Source organism: Microcebus murinus, chromosome 1 (assembly GCF_040939455.1).
Source record: "Microcebus murinus isolate Inina chromosome 1, M.murinus_Inina_mat1.0, whole genome shotgun sequence".
NCBI classification, from domain to species: domain Eukaryota; kingdom Metazoa; phylum Chordata; class Mammalia; order Primates; family Cheirogaleidae; genus Microcebus; species Microcebus murinus.
Genome location: NC_134104.1, coordinates 150,949,186 through 150,959,433, shown reverse-complemented (window position 1 = coordinate 150,959,433; position 10,248 = coordinate 150,949,186).

Sequence of the window (10,248 nt, the reverse complement as noted above, 5' to 3'; positions counted from 1 at the left end):
AGTTCAGAGGTATTTGGAATATGAACACTTATAGAAGAATGAAGAAACTGGCTAAGGTAAGATATCTTTGTTACCATTGAGCCTTTACTCTTGCAAAAATGATTTATAAAACTATGCAATAGGAAGAGATATAATATTGCCTTGTTATTTATATAGAGCTTTTTTATTGTGTGTTGTATACCTTCATGTATCAGATCATGATACCTGGCACTTACCTTATGCTTTCACGTAGGTCATTTCCTTGATCCTTATAACACTGAAAGAGGTGTTTGCCCATTTACCTGAGAGTGGTCATTTAGCACAAGGCCAGGTAACAAGTGACAGAGCTTATATCCAAATCCAGGACCTAAATCCAGGTGCTTTTTGTGCTGCCATGCTATTCACCTACCTACCTATAATCCTCGCCCAGACTTGGGGGAGCCTGAGAAAGGGATATGTAGTTCCATTTTCAGGTGAGGAAGCTGAGGCGACAGATTTTGAGGTGTGCCTTAAGCCTGGTGACCAGAAAGCAGCAAACCTAAGATTGGAATTTGGGTCTCCTGATTTCTGGATCTGTACCTCCACCCCATTTCTGTGCCTCTGAGCAAGCAAGAGCATTTATCAGAAAAGCTGACCCTGGTGATAAAGAGACCAGTGCACCTCTCATACAGAAGTCCCATGCATTTATTGTCTCATTTCTGCAAACCTACTATTAATCACAATGTTTTCTAGTTTACAGAGCACTTTCACTTACAGAAGCATACACAAGAAAGTAAGTTTCCTCTTTTCCCTTTTAGCCAGTCTGTTGTCAAAGCATATGGAGCTTCTTTTCCTGGTTTCACTCTAAATCTTAGGCACACAAATACAAGAAATCAAAAGGGTTCCAAAGTAGGATCAAATACTCATGCCCTGGCCGGGCGCTGTGGCTCACGCCTGTAATCCTAGCTCTTGGGAGGCCGAGGCGGGCGGATTGCTCAAGGTCAGGAGTTCAAAACCAGCCTGAGCAAGAGCGAGACCCCGTCTCTACTATAAATAGAAAGAAATTAATTGGCCAACTGATATATATATAAAAAATTAGCCGGGCATGGTGGCGCATGCCTGTAGTCCCAGCTACTCGGGAGGCTGAGGCAGGAGGATCGCTTGAGCCCAGGAGTTTGAGGTTGCTGTGAGCTAGGCTGACGCCACGGCACTCACTCTAGCCTGGACAACAAAGTGAGACTCTGTCTCAAAAAAAAAAAAAAAAAAATACTCATGCCCTCACTGACAGTAAATGTAAACAGTCGAGGACTGTTCCTGTCCTCCTGTCTGAGAGTGGAGAGGACCAAGGGTAACACCTTGTGTCTCTGCTGAGATGAAGAACAAGTTAGGTTTTTTCCCTGTGTGATCAGGAAGCTCAGAACAGTAGATCTGAAGATTTGAGATAACTCTGTGACCTTCACCCACCAAGAGACCAAAAGTATACTCTCCTGAAAGATAATAGTAGCTAGGATTTGTGACCTGTTAGCCAGTTAAACTTTTCGCTTCACATCATGTATTCATCCTCTTAATTGAATAATGAGTCATAGATGATTGTGATTTCCTAATTAAAGATTTCCATTCATAGGTAGTTGAGAAAAGCTACCCAGGTGATTCTAATGCAAAGCTAGGTTTGGCGATCACTGACCTAACCTTGCAGTTAAGCAGTGGTTTTAAACCTTGGTTTCATGTTAGAATCACCTAGGACACTTAAAAATTTCCATTCCTAGGCCTCAGTATTTTTTGAAACTTGAGGGGATAATAATGTACAGGCAAGGTTATGAGTCACTGCAGTCAGGTCTAAGTCTGCAAACAAAATGTGAATGATCAAAGGTGGAGGGGGCTTCATACAAATAAGGATTTGTATGTGCATGTTTCATCAAAACAGGACACTTAATCTACATTGGCTAGACTAGGTGTCCTTCAGTGCCCCTGACAACACTTAGATGTTAGGGTTCTGACCTAATTTATCTTGTTTGTATCCAAGTGAGCATACCAAACATTTTATTTATATGAGTAAACCAAGTTTTACATAACATGCTTTTATGTATGTGTTATGACTTTTTACATACATTTCATATCCAAATCTGGATTTCCATAAACTAGTACCCAGGTTCAGGACCTCCGATCCTGCATAACTCATGTGAGACAAGTGGACTACTTGACAGATCAAATGCTTCCCCAGCTAGTGACAGTTCTCTCTCCCAGTTCAATTCTAGCCCTCAAAATAAGTCACAGCACACTGTTTTCTTTATGACTTCTAATAAGGGAGGAGTGGCCACCCTTTGTCAGAGTTGGCTGTTGTTTTGGGTCATCTCCCATCTCCCTTGGCTGGTCTTACTAGGAGTGGTTGGGAACTGCAAAACCCCACTTTCCTAAGTTGCCAAGAGCTGTCAGACAAAGAGCTCTGTGCCAGGCCTAGTGATTGGCATTAAGAGTAAGAGCCAGGAAATCTGTCCTCATCTTCAAATGAGATCAACAGATAGTATTTAAGTGGATGGAGCACAGTGATGCAGAACTGATAATGAAATCATGTACAGTTGCTTTGGGTGCACAGAACGTCATCAGTCCCAAACACACACACACACACACACACACACACACACACACACACCATCTTACGTTCTTACTCTTAAACAGGATTAGCCATGAATTTCTCCAGACTCGAGAAGAGGTAACTTTGGGCAAAGCTAATTCTTCCTCTGCACTCTGAATCCCTCCCTTCCTAACTAAGGCAGTTGTTCCTCTCTCACTTTTGTCAGTTCTCCACTTGCTCCTCCATCCAGTGTGCTTAACCTTTCTGGGGTTGCAGCCCCTTTGAGAATGTAATGGAGATTGTGGATACACATTTAATTTGGGGAGGTCATGCAGGCTCCCTGAAGCCAGTCCGTGGATCCTCTAGGGCCAAAAGTCTCACCCGAGGATGTACTACCTAACCAACAGTGACATTTTTAAAAGATGAAGTCAGACTATGGGATCTCTAAGAATGTTGCATACATACCTAACCTTTTAAATTTTGCTTCTGGATTCTCTCCCTCACCAAATGATGGCATTATTCCCACTATATGGGTACCCAGATTGGGTACCCAGGAGGCATTTCTGGCTTCCTAAGCATCATTATGAAAAGATTATGTGTTCTCATTGTGGCAAACAGTGTACTAGATTCTGGAGTGCCAGAGCGAACAAGGTCTACTAACCCTATTCTCGTGTCTGTCATGGGAAAAATGTCTGGATCCCTTAGCATGATTTACCAAGCTCTTCATGATCTCTTTCCAGCCTCATCACTTCACTTTCTATGCACCTTTTACTACTGCCTAGAGGCACGTGTGTGCTGTTCTCCCATGCCTTTGCTCACACCTTCTTTAGTGCCTATAGTACCTCACTACCACTCCCTACCCCTCCACTTTCCTAAATCTTGGATTCTTTTGAGATTCGGTTCAAGTCCCATCTGTGTGAAACCTTTGCCCTGAGTCCAGGGCATAGTGAAAAGTATACATGTATACAAGAGCATGATATGTCATGTATTCAGAGTTTTTCTCTATGGTTTAAAGTGAAAAAAGTCTGGATTAAAAATTGTGTACATAATACAGTTTTCATATAATGTTTCTTTTTTATGTACTGTATACTATTAAAAAGTATATAGGTACGTTTCCTGAAGGAGATAGTAGGAATATAAGTGGTTAAATGACTTGTTCACAGCCATATAGATGGTAAATTCCAGAACTTAGACTCAAACTCAGGTCATCAGAGTAATAGAATTATGGGTGATTAAAAGAATTTTTGTTTATTTTTTAGTAATTTTCATATTTTCTATAAGGAGCAAAAATTTTATAATCAAATAATAAATTATTATACTTACATGTCTGACTTTATTTTATTAACTATAACAGTATGTCAGTTCCCCAATTTTTAAGATGTTGGATACACCTTCCCTTCTCTTCTCCTCCCCTTTTTCACCTCCCTGCCTCTGACATTGTCAAGTCTGATAATTCTTAAATTCTATCCTGTAACTAGTTTTTTATTGAATCATTGTTACAGCTGAAAATAAATGGGATGAACATTATTATGACCATGTGAATAATGGTCATCTTAGCTTGCTGTGTTTATATTTCCTTTTTGGAACAGCTTTTTGTTTTTACTAAAGTTTCTAGTTGCCTTTCTTTTTACCTTGTACTGGTTGCTTTTAGCACACTCTTAATCATTTTCAAATCCTCCATCCAATTAGATACTCTGCAAAGTCCCCTTCTTTTTCCTTGCATGTTCTCCTTCCAGGGACTTCAATCCTCCCATACTAGTCTGTCTTTGATGCCTTTCTGCCTACCATTCTGTTATACTGGGCTTCATTGCTTCCTGAATTCTGTGTCGTCCTCTTTCTTCACTTCCTCATTTTACTGCCACACATCTTCAAGTCATTTGCCAGGAAAGAGTACATGGAAGGCAAGATTGTTGAGTGCTTATATATCTAGAACATCTTTCTCTGACCTCATACTTGATTGGCAGTTTGACTGGCTCTGGAATTGTGGGTTGAAAAATTTCCCCAGAAGGTTGTAGCCATTGCTTCAGTGACTTACAGCATCTGCTGTTGGTAATCAGAGGTGATTCCAGTCTGACTTTTATTTCTTTGTCAGTCAGTAAATAGTATTTACATTATAGTGATCGATTTTCCTACCTCTACATCTGGAAGCTTTTAAAGTCTCCTCTTTATCCTTGGTGTATTCACTTCCCTACTGCACTCAGTGGAACTTTTCAATGTAGAGACTCAGGCACTTCTACTCTTGCAAGTGTTCTTGTTATTTATTTGACGATTCCCATGTCATATGTGTGTGTGTGTGTGTGTGTGTATTCTGTTTTTACTCTTTCTTAAATTCCTGCCAGTCAAATGTTGGAGCTTTTAGATTGATCCTCCACTGCTTTCTTTATTTCCATTTCCTTGTCTTGTGCCACTTCTGGGAGAGTACTTTATTTTCTAATGAACTTATTTTAACAGTGACTAGTTTAATTTCTAAGAGTCCTTTCTTAAAAGTCTCTTCTGTCACATGAATTATCTCATTCCCTTCATGCCCCTGCCTCTGGATCCTTTTTCTCTCTGTTTATCTCCTTTCATTAGACACTTTCCTCAAATATGTTGTGATTCGTCCTCATACACACACACATACATATACATATATATGGGTGTGTGTCAATTAAAAGCCCATTGAGACCTTCTGCCTCTCAACTTTCATTGTACTTGGGGTTTCTAAGCCCCAAGTCTGTGGGGTTTGGCAGGGTACATCAGCTACCTCCTTTCATCATATCGCCCTCAGCAAGTGTCCCAAGCTGTCAACTCCCTCCACCCAACATTCTCAGTCACTACATCATCCATTTCCGTCTTCTAGAAATTTGTTCCCTTTTTCCCATCATTGTTATTTACCCTTTGATATAGTAGGGCCACTTTTAGAAAGCTGTCTTAAAAATGAATATTTGGACAATGATTTATATATATGTCAATGTTACTTTACAAAAAATAAGTGACTAACAATAAGGGAAGTATTAAATTATGATACAGAACATTATGCAACCCCTAAAAATCATGATTGAAAGAGGAATATTAAATGAATAATGTAAAGTACAAAATAAAACAGTGTGTACAGAGAGCCCAGTTTTCTAAAATGTACAAGCATAGAACAGACTGGAAGGAAACAAATCGAGTGTTAAAAGTTAAATTTTAACAGTTAAACAGTTAAATTTTTCTGCATTGTGTACATTTTCTACAGAGAGCCTGAATTTTATTATCAGGAAGGGAAAGTTAATAAAAGAGAAAGGTCATGGTTTGTTCAGAGCAGTGAGACTTTCTTGTGCAGTGTGGGTTGGGTGGTGGGAACAACAGAATAAGGGTCTGGAGGAAGAAGGGTGAAAGAGTTCAGTGGAGGAACGTATGTTTGTGGCATTGCTGTGGCTGCAGTATGGAGGCTTAGCTCGTGAGGGGAGAAGGAATCCTGAAGACCATATTTGGCAACTTTTTTCAGAGTCAGAGAGACCATGTGATTCTGACATCTGACCACTGGCAGGGGGCCATAAGGGAAGGGGCAGATGTTATGTTTAGAAGATAAAATGAGCAGATTGTAAGGTATGCAGACGATCAAGCAGCAAATGACCAAGCCAGAGCCTGGGCCTCTACACTCTGGTGAGACCTGTGATGGGACAAATGGGGCCAGCCTGCTTGCCTTGTGCCTCCCTGGGACTGCCCTGTGTTCATAGTGGCTAATGCCTCTCTAGTTTTGGGGAGGGGTGGGGGTAAGCGGGACAGAGAAGGTGACCCTAGCAAGCTAGCTGGCTACCCCAGGCCATCTCAGTATGGACTAGGTTCCCCAGTTGTACCATGTGTTATTTTCCTGGATGTCTGTGATCTCATTGATATTTTTCCTCCAAGGACTTGGGTTCCCTCAAGGCAACCCCCAGTCCTGGACCAATAACAAGATTTTAATCATCACTACTGTTGAGAGGTTCCTGTCAGGAACCTGCCAGGTACCATACTAAATACTAAGTGTGGTTTATCTCATTTAATCCTTACCTGAGTAGGGGAATTCTCTCTCTCTCTCTCTTTTTTTTTTTTTTTTTTTTTTTTTTTTGAGACAGAGTCTCACTCTGTTGCCCAGGCTAGAGTGCCGTGGTGTCAGCCTAGCTTACAGCAACCTCAAACTCCTGGGCTCAAGCAATCCTCCTGCCTCAGCCTCCTGAGTAGCTTGTGCCACCATGCCCAGCTAATTTTTTCTATGTATTTTTAGCTGTCCAATTAATTTCTTTCTATATTTAGTAGAGATGGGTTCTCGCTCTTGCTCAGTCTGGTCTTGAACTCCTGACCTTGAGTGATCCTCCTGCCTTGGCCTTCCAGAGTGCTAGGATTACAGGCCACCGCGCCTAGCCAGGAAATTCTCTTACTGTCCTCATTTTCAAAGCTAGTAATCACAGACAGGGTTTGAACAACTCTGATGCCAAAGCCTTTCTTCCAGCTGCTTTCTCAGTGCACCTCCAGGGGCACCTCTTCTCATCTAGTAGTTAAATTGGTGGAACAAAGATGGAACAGTGGCTTGTCATTGTTGAGCCACTGTTCCATCTCATCTTTGTTAAACTGAAAGAGCAGTGCTTGCCTGCGGTAAAAAGGTCAGTGGTACAAAAGCATGCAAAGAAGTTAGGACTCCCCCCCCCCCCCAAGGTCTAGACGACCAGTCTCCTATCCCAGAGGTAAGCATTGTTAAATTTCTTGAGGATCCTTCCAGAGATAGTCTATGCATTTAGAATCTTATGTATACCCTCTTTTAAAAAAACAAATGGGAGCTTAGGGTACACACTGTCTATACCTTGCTTTTTTCATTTAGTGTGTCCTGGTGATGGTTCTATATTAGCCCGTAAGATCTACCTCATTGTTTTTCTCACTACTGTGTGATATTCCATTGTATGAATGTACCATAATTCATACAGCGAGTGCCCTGTTGGTGGGCCTGTAGTTTCTTTTCTGTCTTTTGCTGTTACAAACAATGCCGTGCTGAATATCCCTGCACACTGTCCTTAGTATGTGTGCTACTTTATCTGCAGGGTAAATTGATAAAATCAAAGGGTAGGTGCATTTAATACTTTGATACAAATTGGAAATGCAGTATCCAGTATGTGTATGAAAATGCCCCTTACCCTGAATCCTCTATGAAATTATTTTGCCTTTTCTGATCTCATAAATAAAAAATCTCTCATGTTTTAACTTGCATTCAGTTATGAGCAAAACTAGATATTATATCCCATGTTTAAAAGCCATGTGTATTTCTTTTCTATGAATTGCTTACTCATGTTCTTTAAGGGTCTTTCTGTGGATCATTTTTAAAATCCATTTGTACAAATTCTCTATAAAGAAATTTTCCTAATCTGCCATATGTGTTGCAAATATTTTCCCCAGTTTATTATTACTTTAACTTTTGTTGTTTGGATATTTAAAATTTAATGTCAAATCAAGAACTTCGCCTTTTCAAAATGATACCTTTTCCCATGATTTCTAGCCCTTTGAGATGGGTCCATTTGAAATTCATTGTGGAGGAAGGACTGAGTTGCATCTGGGCCCCACCTCTTGCCCGTTTCCTCAGGGATCCAGGTGGGGGAACCAGGCTGGAGAACCACAAAGATGAAGATACTCCTAGTTCCTAGAGCTGCCGGGCAAGAAGCCTGCAGCAGAGGCCTTCTGCCCCAGCCAGGTTCACTGAGCAGCAGATGGATGCAGAGGGTGCAGGGTTGTGAGGGGTGGTCCAGGCATCACAGGGTTAGCCTGGTGGGGAGCAGCAGAGCTGGGGGAGGAGGGAGCAGCCTGAGGGAGGGAGGGAGAGCTGGAGGGGCAGGGCTGAGGGGGAGGACTTGGTGGAGATGGAGGAGGCTGCAGTATGGAGACTGGAGACTAGAAGGGGTATGGCAGAGGAGAGGAAGAAGAGGGGCTACAGCTTCAGTCTGGGAGGGGAGGGAGGAGGCTGCAACTGGGGGTGGGGGTAGGGGCTAGTTTGGGGACAGCAGTGGTAGAATCAGGAATGAGCAAGAGGAAGAGTGAGACATGAAGGCAGCCATCAGGGGTGGAGGTCGGAAGGTGGGGGGTCAGAGTCAGATGTGGTGGCTTGGAGAAGGAGGGGCCCAGTCTGTGGGAAGGGCCAGGAAGGAAAAGGGTATCTTCTTCTAGGACCTGAGACCCTGGTCCTGCCCAGCTCCTTTCTCTGGCCTTGGGTACACAGAGTTGAACCTGGCCATGATGCTGAGGGCAGGTGGGAAAGAGAGCATGCTGGGCCCCTCACTTACCTCCAACCCAGGACAAATCCCTAAGCCTTCCTTGGCTTCCAGCGTGAGGATGGCATAAAATGAGGCTGTGAAATGGCTTTGCAACCTTTGAAAGGCTGCCCGGTTGCACAGTCCTTCAATTTCCTGCTGGAGGTCAGGGTAGTCATGGATAAAAGAAAACCGAGCTTTACTTGACTGGGCATATATTTTAACTTTCACAGTTCAACATGGGGTGCCCTTCCCCCGAATGCCTTACACATCGACCTAGATGTCATTGGAAGGAGCTGTCAAGCCGCCGTTTCCAAACCTTGTACCTTTTTTATAGCTTTGTCCTGTGGCAGAAGCTTACAGAATAATAGGCAGAGGCCTTAACTGATGAGGGCACAAGAAATAATTTGGGGAGGGGATGTGTGAAGTCATGACTCAGGTCCCAAGAGGTAGAATCTGTTTAGAATAGAGTTTAAGGGGCCACTGTGCTTAAGAAAGGAGCCAGATAGTTCTGTGACCCCACGTGCCAGAAGAAGCTGTGAGGGGCTGTCTCAGGAAGAAAATCTCTGGCAGGGTCTGGACCATTCCTGATACCTCCACCCAAGCCCTTCCTGAGGAAGGAGCAGGATGAATGGCATCTGGTCCCAGAGTGCAGTGGGGGCTGGAGTGTTTTCAGAGGCCAGGGTGGGCTAGAGTGCTTTTCCTTCCTTCCTTCCTTCCACCCTGCTGGCACTGCTAGGCCTTTGGAACACTAGGTGCCCACTGTCATGAGTTACATCCACAGGGGGTCTGTTCCCAAGGCAGCCCTGCCTCCTCAAGGAGCTGATGACCCTCCTGGGATGGGCCAGGTCTCTGGCAAACAGTATTTACTGTCCCTTCAGGTGACACTCAGTGAGCCCAAAGAACCCACCATCAGGAACACATCAGGGCTTCCTCTCCTCTGTCACTTCGGGTTGAATGACAATGAGATGTACACAAATAAAGGTGAGCCCTGTGAACCTGAAGGAGGAAGAGCCCCAGCCAGTAGCTCTGGCCTTGGACTGAGGCCTGGCATTTCCCATGAGCACTTGGTGGGCCACAACTGAAGGTGAGGGGTGGGAATATGACTGGCTCTAGAAGGGGGTGAAAGGACCAGAGGTTGCCTGGGTAGGGCTGGGCCTCATTTTATGGTCCTCTCAGAAGCCATTCTTTTTTCCCTGGGAGGGCTGGGCCCTCAAGTGTGGGACATGCACTAGGCTCCTTTCCCTCTCATTGACTTCATGTCCAGGTGCCCAGCTGCTACCAAGTGCCAAGCACCAGGTGACCCTGAGGGGCCATTCAGGACCTGCTGTCCCTCTGACCGGTTAGGTCACTTCAGAGAAGTCACAAACCTCACCACCTGTCTAGTGAATCAGCATTTCCTGCCGCACCAGCTTCACTGGGTAGCATGCACCAAAGGAGGCTGGGGACAGGACAGGGGTGTCCTGTTCTGTCACAGGACATGTC